This window comes from Equus caballus, chromosome 18 (genome assembly GCF_041296265.1).
Source record: "Equus caballus isolate H_3958 breed thoroughbred chromosome 18, TB-T2T, whole genome shotgun sequence".
Classification (NCBI taxonomy): Eukaryota; Metazoa; Chordata; class Mammalia; order Perissodactyla; family Equidae; genus Equus; species Equus caballus.
The window spans coordinates 54,436,468-54,451,336 of NC_091701.1; the positions used below are offsets into that span (position 1 = coordinate 54,436,468).

At 44.2% G+C, this 14,869-nt stretch overlaps 1 long non-coding RNA gene across 1 annotated transcript in view; it reads left to right on the forward strand.

Annotated features, from left to right (window-relative positions):
- The window catches only part of LOC138918667 (uncharacterized), a 43,936-nt gene extending 32,773 nt beyond the window's left edge, over nucleotides 1-11,163 (forward strand). Inside the window, exon 2 of the long non-coding RNA XR_011428275.1 lies at nucleotides 10,354-11,163. This is a non-coding gene — a long non-coding RNA (uncharacterized lncRNA). The remainder of the gene's footprint in view (nucleotides 1-10,353) is intronic.
- The last annotated feature ends 3,706 nt before the right edge of the window (nucleotides 11,164-14,869 follow it).

The window sequence follows — 14,869 nt, forward strand, 5'->3', positions numbered from 1 at the left end:
CCTAGGCCATATGGTCCTAATCTTACGGGACCACCATCATAAATGTGGTCTGTCATTGACCTAAATGTCGTTATGTGGTGCATGACTGTGTGTGTGTTTGTGAGAGAGAGAGAGAGTGTGTGTGTGTGTGTGTGTGTGTGTGTGTGTGTGTTTGTGTGTAGTCCCCCTAGAGATGTTGTTCAGGGCACAATCTGCACGACCATATATGGACGTTGGTTAAGGAAGATTTTCTGGAGAAAGTGACCTCTAAAGTGAGAGCTTAGATGAGGGGTAACAATGTACGCAAAGAATATGTCACTTTCATGAACCTGCTAACAGCTCACTGTAGCTGGCGCTTAGAATGCAAAGCTGAAAATAGCAAGAGATGATTCTGAAAAGGTGGGTAAAGGCCTCTTCATGAGGGCCTTGTGTCTCCTACAAAGGAGTGTGGGTTTGTTTTGAAGGCAGCGGGATAACACTAAATGGCTTTAAGCATTATTATATTTGTGTTTTATGAAGACCACTTGGGTTGCAGCGTAGAAAAGTGCAGGTAGAGAGCAGTGCTGGAGACGAGTGACCCCTTAGGAAGTGGTCACACTGGGCCAGTTGAGGGATAATTGTGGCCCGAATGAAGGTAGTGGCAGTAGAGATGTTTACTCTCACTTCTGTTGACAACTTCCTCCCTTTCACTCTCATAAACAGATGCAAGAAATATTAAGGAGGGGCCGGCCCCGTGGCCCAGTGGTTAAGTCCGCGTGCTCTGCTTTGGCGGTCCAGGGTTTCTCCGGTTCGGATCCTGGGGGCGGACATGGCACCGCTCCTCAGGCCATGCTGAGGTGGCGTCCCACACGCCACAATGAGAGAGACCTAAAACTAGAATATACAACTATGTACTGGGGGAGCTTTGGGGAGAAGAAGGAAAAATAAAATCTTTAAAAGAGAAATATTAAGGAGATAAAATCAAAATAATTTTATGATTCATTAGATGTGGAAATCAAGGTTGAGTCCCAGGACTCTTCTTGGCCAATTATATTAGTAGTTCAAACTTACTGAGAATGGGATATACGCCAGGAATGATTCTTAGCATTTTATGTATATTCTTCCATTTAAACTCACCACAATCCTCTGATGTGGGAGGTATTATTATTCACGTTTTAGGAATTCAGGAACCAAGATACAAAGAAGTTAAGTAACTTGCCCAGAGTTACCAGCTAGAAGGTAGTGGAGTTGGGCTACAAACCTACGTAGTCTACCTCCAGAGCCGTTACCCATGGGGGTACCAACTACTGAGATGGAAGAAACAAGAGGAAGAGCAGATTTCATGAGGGAGGATGATGGGTTCGGTAGATGAGCATGATAAGTCTAAGGTGCCTGGGCAATGCCCGAGTGGACGTGGGCATGAGGCCATTGCACATCTGGGCTTGGAGCTCAGGAGACAGATCCAAGATAGAGATACAGATGCAGGAATCATCAGTGTATAGATGTAATTGCAGCCATTGGTAGTGGAAAAGATGATCCAGGGAGAGTGTCTATAGCAGAAAACAAAGAAGGGTCTTAGAATAGAGACTTTGGGAATATAAGAATAGAAGCCTATCAAGGAGATGGAGAGAGGGAGAAGAAAAACAAGGAGAGTATAGTGATTAGAAGTCAAAAGAAGAGATTGTCTTAAGAAGAAGGGAAGGCCGGTGGTATGAAATGCTTCCGATATATCAAATGGAATAAAGAAAGGAAAATGTTCATTAGATTTGGCAACATGAAGGCAGTTAGAAATCTAAGTAATGGTAGGCTCAGCAGAAGGGTGTCAGTAAAGGCCAGACAGGAGTGGGCTCATGAACATAATGGGAGGAGAATGAAACATAGTAAAAGCAGATCACTTGGGAACTGTTTGACTAAGAAGGAGAGAAGTAACAGGGTGGCAGTAGACAGGGATACGAGGTCAGTAGAAGGCTTTTGTTCATGAAAAGAGAGAATAGGAATGATTTAAATAATTATGGGAAGAAGGATGGAGGATGACATCGAGTGGTCAGCCAACATTGGTGTTCATGAAGTCACAGGACTTCCAGCCTCCTCTGTGTTTGGAGCTTCTGGTCATGCTCCCCAAGCTGGATGCCAGCACAGGGAGTTGGCAGGCAAACGGAATGCAGGGTTGGGGTTCTGCCAGGCAGGGCAGTAGAATTTAAGGCACACAAGTTTAGAATCTCAGAAAAAATGAGATTGAAGTAACAGACATGGTGTCTTAGCTGGATAGAGTAGCCAGTGGAGGCGAAGGAGGGGGGGCTGTTAGGAAATGTGTAAGGGGACCACGTGTGGTTGGAGTGATTGAAGTGAAGTATGAAAGAAATATGAGCTTAGGGCCAGAGAGAAGGATGTTTGAGCATGAGTTCCAAAGTGGAGCAGTTTTGGGTGAGGATGGCCCAGAATGTGGCCATGGAAGGGTAAGCTGAGATCTTAGGATGAAGGTGAGTCCCCCAGTTATCAGCCTACACTTTCAGGTCAGAGAGACAGAGCATTCAGCTCTTGCCAAGGGACATAACAGAACTACAGGACCGCCAGCTGCATGCAGACTCAATAATGTCCAAAGGCTCGAAGAGATACTGTTACGGGTTGAATTGTGTCCCTCCAAAGTTCACACGTTGAAGTTCTGACTCCTAGTTCCTCAGAATGTGACCTTATTTGGAGGCACAGTCATTACAGAGGTAATCACATTACTATAAGATCATTAGGGTAGGACCTAATTCAAGATGACTAGTGTCCTTATAAAAAGGGGAAATTTGAACACGGAAAAACACACAGAGGGAAGACAGTGTAAAGACACAAGGAGAAAGGAATGTGAACATGAAGATGGCCATCTACGAGCCAAGGAGAGAAGCCTGGAACAGATTCTGCCTCATGGCCCTCAGAAGGAAGCACCCCTGCCAACATCTTGAATTTGGACTTCCAGCCTCCAGAACTGTGAGACGATAAATTTTGTTGTTTAAACCACCCAGTTTGTGGTAACTTGTTACAGCAGCCTTAGCAAATGAATACACATGCCATTCCCCAGCCCTCCCAGGACCTCCCCAGCCATTGCTGTATGTATTATTGGACAGAATTTCACCCATCACTAAAGCAATCGCTGGAAAAGGACCTGGGATTATAATGATTGATTTTGGTGAGGGCCAGAGTTCCCTGAAGCACACCTATGCCTGACTCCTGAACAGTCAGGAATGAATGGATGAAGAGGACGGGCGGGAGTGCCAATGGGTACACAACAGCCGAGTCTGCGGCACCCCGTCAGGGGTCTGTTCCCTATGACTTGCTCAGTATGCTGGTTTCTGAATTGTTCTCATCCCTCAGGTTCCTTGGTCTTGGGGAATACTCACACCGATTACCTACATTGATGGAAAATTTAGTAAGGATACCCCAGAACATAAGCTAGAAGGGGAAGTTAGCGTTTTAGGGAAGAACTCAGTGGAGCCAGCGCCTTCTACTTTAACCTGAGTCATTTGATTATGTCCAGAAATACTCAGTGAAGACAAACTCTCACAACCAATGTTTCAGATTAATTAGCTTTTAAATTTTATTTCTTATTAGTCAAGAAATATTCTTGACCCCCAATCTCCCAAAGAATAAAATCAGGAAAAAGCAAAAATAATATGAACAGCAGTGGTGAGAGTCTGACTCCAGTATGTCTGGGACAGTTGGCCACCAGGCTCATTGTGAGTGGTCATGCCAAGGGGCAAAGCAGACAAACAAAGACAGCTCCAGAGGACATGTGATATGCATGGGGATTTTCCATGACCTGACAGTTCCATGCCTAGACTCTTATCTCACTCTCTCCTGAATTTCTCTCTCCGAAGCACCCATCTCTGCTAAGTTTCCAAGGTTTCTTTGGCATGAGCATTCCATTTTTCAGAGGATTTGCCCACCTCCGTGCTATTCTTCCCAAGTGACACTTTGGCTCAGAGGGAACCTCAGATTACATAATGGCAATGGGGAGGGATGGCCCAGTCCCCAAGATGTCATCCTGTCTTTGCTGGTATCCTCTGAGGTCTTGTCCCTCCTGGGGGCTAGAGCCACGTGGCCTTCGATCACTGCATGCAGGCTTCAGCTGATGATTTTGATGAGTCTTGCCTCCAGGTGCTCTGAGACCCCGTTGTCCTGACCCTACAACTCTTCCAGGCCCCCATGTCTCTCAGTATTTCTGTGCCCCTCCTTTGGAGTCCAGGACATCTTACCTGTATCCCTTGTCCCGTTCTGGAGGCTCTGAGCCTCTGTGAAGCTACCCTGGGGCGCATGAATCTAAACAGCTCTCTTATCCACTGCTGACCCGCCTCCTGGGGTCGTGGGGTCCTGGCACCATTCCACACACAGGGCACCTCTGGGAGGCTTGCAGCAGTCTTTGCCGTGTGCTGGAAAGCAGGAAACAAGCCCATCTGCTCTGAGTCTCTCCTGGCTGTCCGCAGGTCATCCCTACTCCCTTACATCAGAACACTGGCCCCAAAGTGGGGCTCGAGGAACAGGCCCTCACGAGTGTTGAGTCCTTATCCCCCTAAATCTCTTCAAGCTCCTGCCAACCCGAGAAGCATGACCTCTGTGTCACATTCTGCAATTTCTCTCCTCGATGGTTCTCCGTACGCTCTGTGATTAATTCTCCAAGCTTAATTTTCAGTGTGTGGGGTAGAGCAAGAATCCTTGTCTCCTTCAGGTGCTTCGTTCTTGCAGTAGAAAGCCAGGCCTCTCATGACTATTTGTTCTACCACAGGTTTTAAAATGTCTGTTTTGAAAGTCAAAACTGAGCTGTAACTTCTTTGTTCTAGACTGTTTCCATCATTCCTCTGTAGGTTGTGCACCTAGAAAACTATTACTGCTTGGTGGTTAGGGTAAGAGGAAGAGGATAAAGAGATGAAAATTGTGTAATTTAATATTAAAACATTTTATCCCATTACGGAATCCTAGCTATGTTACTCTCTGACTGCGTGGCCTTGGGGAAATTATTTATCCACTCAGAGCCTCAGTGCTTTAATTTGAAAAATAGAAGAAACAACTAGAATGTGATTCATGAGTTTGTTGGAAGAATTAAATGAGATAATTCATTTAAAGTATCCAGTGTAATGCACAGCACACAGTTCTTGCTTTTGTAGATACAGTTACACCTCAATTTCATTTTGCAACAAGGCAGAGTATAACTGAACAATTAAAAGAATGTACTAAAGACTTTGAACAGTGAGGTGGTTGTATATGTGGTAAGCACTGTGTGTTGCAGACTCCTTCAGGGTGCCAGGAAATTAAACTGTAGCCGTGCATTAAACATCCAGGAGAAATGGAAGAAAGAGTTGAAGGCCATCACTGAGGCTCAGTGTTTAGAGAGCAAGCAGACAAAGAGGACATTTCCAGGAGTTGAGAGGGGTGGGGGAAACCAGGAGAGTGTGGTGTTGTACAAGTCAAGGGACAAAAATCACTTCAGCGAGGAAGGAATGACCGCTTGAGGCAAATGCTCCCGAGAGGCCTTGCGAGTCCAGATTCCGTTTGGTTAAGGAATGAATGGCAGATAAAGAATTGAGGACAGCAAATACAGACAGCCTGGAGAGAGGGAAAACAGAGCTGAAAATAGAGGCAGTCATTGAGTAAGTTTGAGGTTTATCTGCTTCTAGGACAGGAGAGACATTCCATTTTAACAAGGCTGGGAACAAGACAGTGGGAGGGAATGAGAGATGGCAGAGAGGGGGACAGTGTGAGGAGGCCTGGGGAAAGAGACCATGATTCAGATGGAAGCATTAGGCTGGAGCTCAGACAGGGAGAGGAAACCTCTTCTATCCGAACAGGGCGTGGCTTGAGTGGCAGGGAGTTAAGTGCGTTCCCATCTGATGGCTTCTCTTTTCTCTCTGAAGCGGCGGGCAGAGCCTCCTCCTTCAGAGAGATGGGCGCGTGGATAGAGTTTTGAGAAGAGTGGACGTGACTACTGGGGCTCTGCAGAGAAGGAACACAGCAGGGCTCATGGAATCATCTAATAAAGCAAATGATCATCGCATGCTAGTTTTGAAAATGAAAAATGTGAAATGTGGGAAGAATATTTTTCTGGGCTTCACAGTAGAGACTGTATGTACCCCTTCGAAAGGAATATTCAGTGATAATTGGTGCAACAGGATTTTATCTGCCCAGCTTTTTACAGTTATAGCCAGAAAAAAACCCTAAGCTATGTAAGCCCTTAATATTTTAATAATAATAAAATAAACTGATAGTGAATTGATTTCAAATTTTCCAAGAGAAACTTATTTTCTCTTCACTTTTAAAATATTTTAAGCTACCACTAGGTGGTGTTTTGTTCAATTAATTCAAAAGTGAAATTTCCTTTTAACGCCTAATGCAGAAGAAAACGTACTGGAAAGTATGCACACTACCAGCTGCATTTCAGGCTGAATGTTTACTTTCCAACTAATTCCAATTTTCTAGACCAGCTATGGTATACGGGAAAACTTTGCTTGTCTCAAGTGTTATTCTGTTCTATTTGTCTTTAAGTGAAGTGGAAATGAGTGTGTCTTTCTTCTTCTCCCCTTCAAAGTACGCAGGGAATGGAACAATGCAGGGGGCAAACCTCATCTGAGGGGAAGTGCGGATGTTTGCCTGATTGTATACAAATCACTTTGTATTTCCAATTCTTGTACTTTCTTTTAAAATAAAAATTTCGTATTTAAAAAAATCAAATTTCCTTTTAATCTAAAGATACTAGCCTTTTTAGTCTCCTCAGTTAATAGTAGCTACCACTGCTATGCTAGACATACCAAGTCTTCTGCAAATTCATTACAAAAACGCTTTGTTAAAACTGGAATTATGGATCTCTAATGAAAGCACACCCCGCTAGTAGAACAACTATTTAAATTAAGTAAATACATTGTTCTCTCATTAGAAATGGTTAAATAGGATTTCATGTGTCAACCCAAAGCCTTCCTTTTCCTCTATGGCCAACCTGGGCTGGAACCCTAATTCTGCTATTTACCAGTTCTGTGACCTTAAGCAAGCCTCTTTACCTCTCTGAACCTCTGAACCTTGGCTTTCTCACCTGTAATACCAGTATCTGCCTCCCAGGGTTGTTACAGTGAACAGAATTTTTTTTTTTCCTGAGGAAGATTAGCTCTGAGCTAACATCCACCGCCAATCCTCCTCTTTTTGCTGAGGAAGATTGGCCCTGAGCTAACATCTGTGCCCATCTTCCTCTACTTTATATGTGGGACGCCTGCTACAGCATGGTTTGATAAGAAGTGCATAGGTCCATGCCCAGGATCCAAACTGGTGAACCCTGGGCCACCAAAGTGGCATGTATGAACTTCACTACGCCACTGGGCTGGCCCCAACAAAATTTTTTTTAATGTTGTAGATTTCTGGTACAGAAAACTTGATAAACAGCAGATATTCAGTGCAAGCACATTCTTTCCTTCAGATTCATTGGTATTCCTGCTGGAAAAATTACATAGCATATAGGGGTTGTGCAGGATTATCTTCTGTTTGCTCTCTCTCCCCCTCCCCAGGCCCAATGTCCACCTATTTCCATCTTATCTTTCACTCTAGGGGGTTGACTTATATAGACTGCACGAACAGCTTCCTTTGTCCTCTGGCTTCGGGCTGAGTTTGGCCAGTAGGCAGGAGATTGGAGGGAGGGTGGAGAAAGAGGTTGGGATGTTTGTTTGTCCAGGTCCCTTCCTGCGGGGCCGTCGTGGGCTGGCTGCAGCTCTCAACTGAATTTCAGAGTGTGTCATGCAGCCCTCTCCACACGGCTCTCTCTCCCTCCGGGTTTCAGTAACTGCTCACTCTCCTTGCCCTCCTCTAACCATCCTCAATTACTGAACTTGCAGAATCCCTACGCCCTGCTCACCTCTTTGTATATAGCCCCGTTATTAATTCTCCTCGCATTACTTCGTTTAAGTGTGCCATCGTTTTCCTGCTGGGTACCTGTGATCCAGGAGTTAAGCTAATTTGGGGGCCACCACAGGAAATGTCCTTAGACTATTCATTACTTAGGACCTCTGCACTTCTCCAGATATCTTTTCTTTTTTTTTTTTTTTAAGATTGGCACCTGAGCTGACATCTATTGCCAATCTTCTTTTTTTCTTCTTCTTCTTCATCTCCCCAAAGCCCCCTGGTACATAGTTGTATATTTTCAGTTGTGAGTCCTTCTAGTTGTGCTATGTGGGACGCCGCCTCAGCATGGCCTGATGAGCGGTGCCATGTCCGTGCCCAGGATCCGAACTGGTGAAACGCTGGGCCACCGAAGCGGAGCACAGGAACTTAACCACTCGGCCATGGGCCGGCCCCGTCTCCAGATATCTTGATGAAACTTGGCCTGAACCAAATTCAAGGATCTGTGTGAATTCAAAAGGCTCCCACCACTTCCACCCACCATGCTCTCCTGCGGCTGCGGTCAGTGCTCCTGAGTCTGGATCCCCTTCTTGGTTCAGCTGTGGACCAGAGCCAGAGGTGAACTCCAGCCCTTCTCCATTGTCCTGAGAACTCCGAACACATTCAACATTTTGTGATGCTCTGCGACTCTGCTGAAGAGTAGGGGTGACACAGCAGGGACCCCATAACATCCTACCCAGACTTCAGCCATCTTTACTGCCTCCAAAGCCTGTTCCCCTCCCAAATGAGCCACTGTTATCTGTCATCTCATGTCACCCAACTCCCCTGCTCCCACTGTTTCTCTGATTGAAACACCCATAACCAGTCAGTCTGCTTTCCAGTCTGGAATTCTAGTCCTTTCTTCTGGAATGCCATGAAACAAAATCATCTCATCTCATGACCTTTGGAGAAAACAAAGAGGCTCAGCCAAGTCCTGAAATCACCCAGTGCTCTCCACACTTGTGCTAACTCCTGACCTAACCCCACCGACAGGCAGGCCCCTAAGGTCCCACAGCAGATGCACAGTTTGGGAGCAGTTGGCAAGAAATCAACCAAAGGACTTTGGGGACCAAGTGTTTACCCTAAGACTCTATTCGATGAGCCCACAAGCTGGTGGACTTGGAGCTTTCCCTCCTGTGTCCCCACAGCCACTTTTACACAGGTTAAAGAGCTCCCCTACATCAATAAATACTGCCACTTCCCTGCCACACCCAGAAAATGAGCAAGGAAGAAAATCTGGCTATGGAAGGAGCCCAGCCCGGGGGCTGTGGGCGCTTTGCCTGGGCCCCCTTCCTCTCGGACCTGGAGGTGGACTGGGGGTGAGGATCTGGGCCTGGAGCCTCTTTGGCCAAGGTGACCACAGGCGCCTGCAGACCCTGAGCGCCAGGCCCAGCCAACTGCCAATGGCAACCACATCTGGTTACAGAGTCCGAGGAGGACCTGAGGATTTGTGCGACTTAAGAGGCTGCAGGGGCTCTCTGATGCTCGCTGGTCACCTCAGCCTGCTGGTGTGGGGCTGTGCCCAGGCTGCCATGCTCTCTCTGCCCCAGCTTTGCCCCGATCACCCACAGCAAAAGCTGAGACTGGGTGGGAACATGTAAAACTGAATGAAACTTTCCTGAAGGTCCAGGGATCACGGGAAAAATATCACACAGAAGAAAACCACAAAAAGCACAAAGTGACAAGACAGCAGCAACAAAAACAGCCTTACTTCTACACAGCCCAGACCTTCCCAGGGCCCCGCAACCACCTGAGCGAGGAGTAGCTCACCGCAGGCGTCTCTATGGCTGGGACCCAGCCTCTGATCCCTGGGACATCTCTCCCTCCAGCCCAAAGCCGTGTCTCTGCCTGGGCTGAGCCGTTCCCTGGACTGACAGTGGTTTTCCCTTCACGGGAAAACCTGTTCTCCTCACAAAGGCTTCATAGACCCAAGCGGATAACCACCCAGCAAGTACGAATACATTCTCGAATTCTGGGCTTGTCTGTCAAATACAGGAGTATGTTTGGAACATCAGATTGAATCAAAATCGGGTTTGTAACAAGCTAACTCTCATTTCTTTTCAGTCTTTCTTCAAGAATTTAAAATTCTTGTGATCAATTTATTCATGGTTCACTTTGTGACAACATACTTTGGTGATTTGTTCAGAATGTGAAGGCTTATTTATATTTTTAATAGATTTTTTATCATTTTAAATACATATTTTTGTCTCATTTAATACCTAAGTCTTCAAATACTAGTTTTCCTGATATTAATAATGTTTGACCTCCAACTTTATTAGTGTGCACTCGCTAGCATATCTTTTTCCATTGTTAAAATAAAACACTATTTTTCTTTTTGTTTTACGTGCATCTCTTGTACAGGGAAGACAGTTGGAGGTTGGTTGCTTTTTCACCCAACTATGTGTTTATTACATTCTATTGTTGTTTCCTCCTTTGACTCAATTTCATGATTTCCCCTGTATTAATTTATTTCCTTTTTCCTCCCTCTAAATTGCCTTAAAGTTTCAACATTGAAACTATTGAAGTCTATGTTTCTTCATCAATGTACGGTGACTCCGTGACTTCAGGGATCCAGGCCCTTTTAATCTTATTGCTCCACCATCTATAAGGTGTTAACGTCATCTGCGTGGTCGCCATGGCTCACCTCCACACGGACAGCAGCCGGAGGAGAGGGCAAGGAGGAAGGCACGCCCCAGGAACTGCACATGAGATTTCCATTCATTCGATGAGCGAGAACTTCATCACCTGCTTGCATCAGTGCAAAGGGAGGCTGGGGAAGCAGTTGTACTGGTTCTTGAGCTGCTGTCTCTTGGATCCGTTTCTACCCTTCTAGACTCTGGGTTTTGATCTGGGGATTTGGACTTTGCAAACTGTATTTCCCCTTTGTCAGCTGACTTTGTGATGAGTTTCACGAAGAAGAGGGAATGGAGGGAAACTGGAAGGTAGGAGAAGGGGAGAAGGGAATTTCTTCCTCCTTATTTGCTGGCTTTACCTTTAATGTTGCCCCAGAAATGGTCCTGCACCACAGTAGCATCAATTGGTTCCAGTCTCCACCTTCTTTTGGCACTCCCAGAACCAACCTCATCACTCTCTCCTCAGAGGTCTGCGTCACTGCTCTGGGAGACCCTTCCTCTGAGCCTTTAGGGTCTAGAACTTCCATCTCTTCTCTTTGTCCTCCCTGCCCTAGGAGTTGTAGCTGCTTCCTGAAGTTATTACCTCTGTTTTACCTCAACATTCATTTTTTGAATTTTCGTTCTTCCAACATCTGTTAAACTACTTCCCTTTATTAAATTATCTCTGTTTAAATACCTAGTATGGTTTCAGTTTTCCTGAATGGACCCTGCCTGATGGATACATGAATGTAGCTGGGTGGCCAAGTGCCATTAAAAATTCTATTGCTATTTAAGAAGAGGAGAATGTTGGGGACAACTATCACGCCTCAGAACAAAATAAGAATTTTAGAACAGTTTCATTCTTGCCCTGTACTCCACCATACCTTTCAAGATTTTTTAAAACCATCTTGAGATTTTGCTCCAAATCATTAATTTTTGTACTTTATGCCCATAGCATTTTGAGCCTTCTTTAAACTTTTCTACTTAAACTCGCAAATATACTATGAATAATTATTTGTACACGATACATTTTACTGGTTTTACTTTTTGCAACTCTTTCTGGTATAGCAGATTTCCTTATTTTATAAGTTATTTATTCTGATCTTTTTTCTTCCTCGAGCAATTTTTTTAGAAAGAATGTTTGTGTGTGATACATTCTGGGTTTCTCCATGTTCAAAAGTGAGAAGTAGCACAGGGCACCAGTGCCCCGAGCTCTTACTATTCCACGAAGAGTGGTCTTGGGGTGGCACAGCTGCACTGCATGCACATGGACCAGTTTCCAGGAGAAGAGGCCCCGAAACGCTTGATACATTTATAAGGAAGATGGAAAGGTGTGAGGAACACTTGGTGGACATAACAATGGGGTTTCCTGCTTGAAGTGGCTGATAAAGAGCCTCCAGAGCTCAGCCTCTGGCATTAACCTGTTCTTCTACTGAGCTAGCTTAGACCTGCTGAACGGGCTTCTTGCTGAGCTGCTGAAAGAGGTGAGAGACTGGACCTCTGGAGCCATTTGGACGTTCACCACCTCAGTAATGTTTGAAATAATACATAAAAGGTAATTTGGCTGGGTGTAGAGTTCTAGGGTCTGAACACTGTAAAAAATTGCTCTTAGATATTATTTGGCTTTTCTTGTGTCCTTGAGAACTTAATGAGATCAACTAGAACCCTGATTTTACATCTTGCGCGTGTTCAGAGCACTTCCCAAGATTTCGTCAGATTCCCAGAGGATTTGTGCAGTGTAGTGGTTAAGGACGCAGGATCAAGAGCCCAACTGCCTGTGTTCAAATTCTGACTATGTTGCCTGTGTAGCCATGTAACCTTGGTTACTTAACCTTTCATTGCCTTATCCATGAAATAGGAAAATAATGCACAACTGGGCTGACCAAATCCCCCAGTTCTTCACTTCCAGTCCCCTCGTGCCTGAGTTAAGCTATGTGACTAGTTCTGGGTTGTGAGTAGAAATGATATTTGTGATCTCTGTAGTTGCTGGTTTGAGATCCTCAAGAGTTCTTGCCCTGACTCCCCGGCCCGCTTTGGTGCTGTGACAAGCAACATTTAAGATGATAAGAATGGGCCAATGTGCATGCAGAAATGAAAAGGAATAAAGAGCATCCTGAAACCGGAAGCCTTGTAGGTAGGCCTGCCCATAACATTTCTGAGGTCTGGAGCCCGAGTACAAAAATATGCCAGTTGTCTAGATATTTGAGGGTTCGAAACTAGTATAACAATTAAATAAAAAATATTCTATCCTCCTGTCTTGACAAATATGTTCCATAATGAGAAAATAAAAAAATCAAGTAAAGCTATTTTTTTATGACTGAGAGTCAGCAAAATGTCAGTGACGGCTGTATGTACTAATTGTTGCATGTATTTTGGGTGTTCTCTGATTGGCCAATAATCTTTACATTAGTAAGAAAACTAAAACACAAAATTCATGACATTTGATATATTTATTCTTGCCTTCATTTTAATAAAATCACTAATTAGGTTGTTGTAATAAGAATCTTACACAATTTCTGTTCTCTTTATAGTAGTGATATAAAGGGTTAAAGGAAAAGCCATTATTCAAAGTACAAAAAATTTAAATATAATTTCATCAAAATGGAAAATTATATAAATGCAAAAATAAAAAACTAAAATTTTGTTTACAAAACCACTATGTTCTCCCATAAAGGTAAAATTATCTTTGAAAAGGTAAAATAAAATTATAAGTAATGAATTTCAAACTTATCAATTATTTAAGTAAGCACAATTTTAATATATTTAAATTTTAATGAAATCTTATTGATATTTTTTTTTAAAAGATTTTATTTTTTCCTTTTTCTCCCCAAAGCCCCCTGGTACATAGTTGTATATTCTTTGTTGTGGGTCCTTCTAGTTGTGGTATGTGGGACGCTGCCTCAGCGTGGTTTGATGAGCAGTGCCATGTCCGTGCCCAGGATTCGAACCAATGAAACACTGGGCCACCTGCAGCGGAGTGCACGAACTTAACCACTCGGCCACGGGGCCAGCCCCAATATTTTATAATTTTTATTGCAATTCTAGTGTTCAATGTCCATCTAGTTGCCAATATAAAAGGCACTGGTATCACCTGATATTTACAAATTTGAGGAATATGAATTATTAATATTGCACAATGTTTCTCAGATGTCTTGTGCATCTTTTGACAATGCTACAAATTGGAACAAGAAAAGCAAATGGGCATTTGACATTACTGTGAAAATGATACTTTGTACAAGAACCTATTGCATTCATGTTGAGAGATGAGATTTGACAAGTTAATTTGAGGTTTTCTTAACGAAGCACTTGCACTCTTCAATTCTTCCCTGAGCTACAAACGAATGTTCATCTCTGACATCAGCAGTGACACAGCCCACAAAACTTCATGACACTCCACTGTGTTTACTTTTGTTTTGATGACATATGAAAGAGATGTAGAGAAGTGTTTTCTGGGGCCTGAGAGGCATCAGTTATGGGAGCAGCTGTTTAAGGTTACCGGTTATACTGTGCCAGGTGGAGCATCAGCTCTCAAGTGAGAGAGGAACGCGCTGGAATACAGGGCTCTGGGCTGCAGCTGTCTTGTCCAGGTCTGAGGGGACTAGAGTGGCAGAGCTGCAGAGGCCACCTGCTCCTAACTCTGAAGAAGAAGAGACATTGAGAAAGGGTTTGAATGTCAAAGGCCAGTCAAGACTGAACCCAGCAGCAAAGAAGTGAGCCTCCTCACCTCAGTCTGATGACTTCAAGCTGCCATGGATTAGAGAGCGAGAGAGGCCTGGGAAGGAGACAGCAATGTGGTAAACCAGGCTGGGGATGTTTGGAAAGGTATGTCTAGGAATGAATGTTGGGTGGGCCTACTGGCTCATGAAACTCACTTGAAGCACATAGTTCATAAGCCAGTTGAGATTTTGAGAAAGTTACCTCACAGAAGAATCTGTGAGACTAGACTAACAGCCTTGAACAGGTTGAAACAACCTCTGGCCCCCAAACTTGCAAAGGCAGAAAGTAGGCTGTGAAATCTGGAGGCTCCCAAGGAGGGCATAATCTCCAAGTCACCAGAGGTATGGCCAAGGAGGATAATGAACATGGAAGAGCCTCCAGAAAGGTGATCCAGGGGCCACAAAGGGGAGAGGAATTCCACCGACAAGCAAAATCAGGTCTAACCGAGGAAATTCCCCAAATGCCAGAAAAGATGGTCCTCATGATGCCTGAAATATCAGATTTCATCATTGCTACAGACCAATAATCGCTATGTATCTCCATCAGTCCGTTTTTTTTGGAGGGAAGTTTCTTTTCTTTTTTTTTTTTTTAAAGATTGGCACCTGAGCTAACAACTGTTGCCAATCTTCTTCTTCTTTTTTTTTTCCTGCTTTATCTTCCCAAACCCGCCATACATAGTTGTATATCTT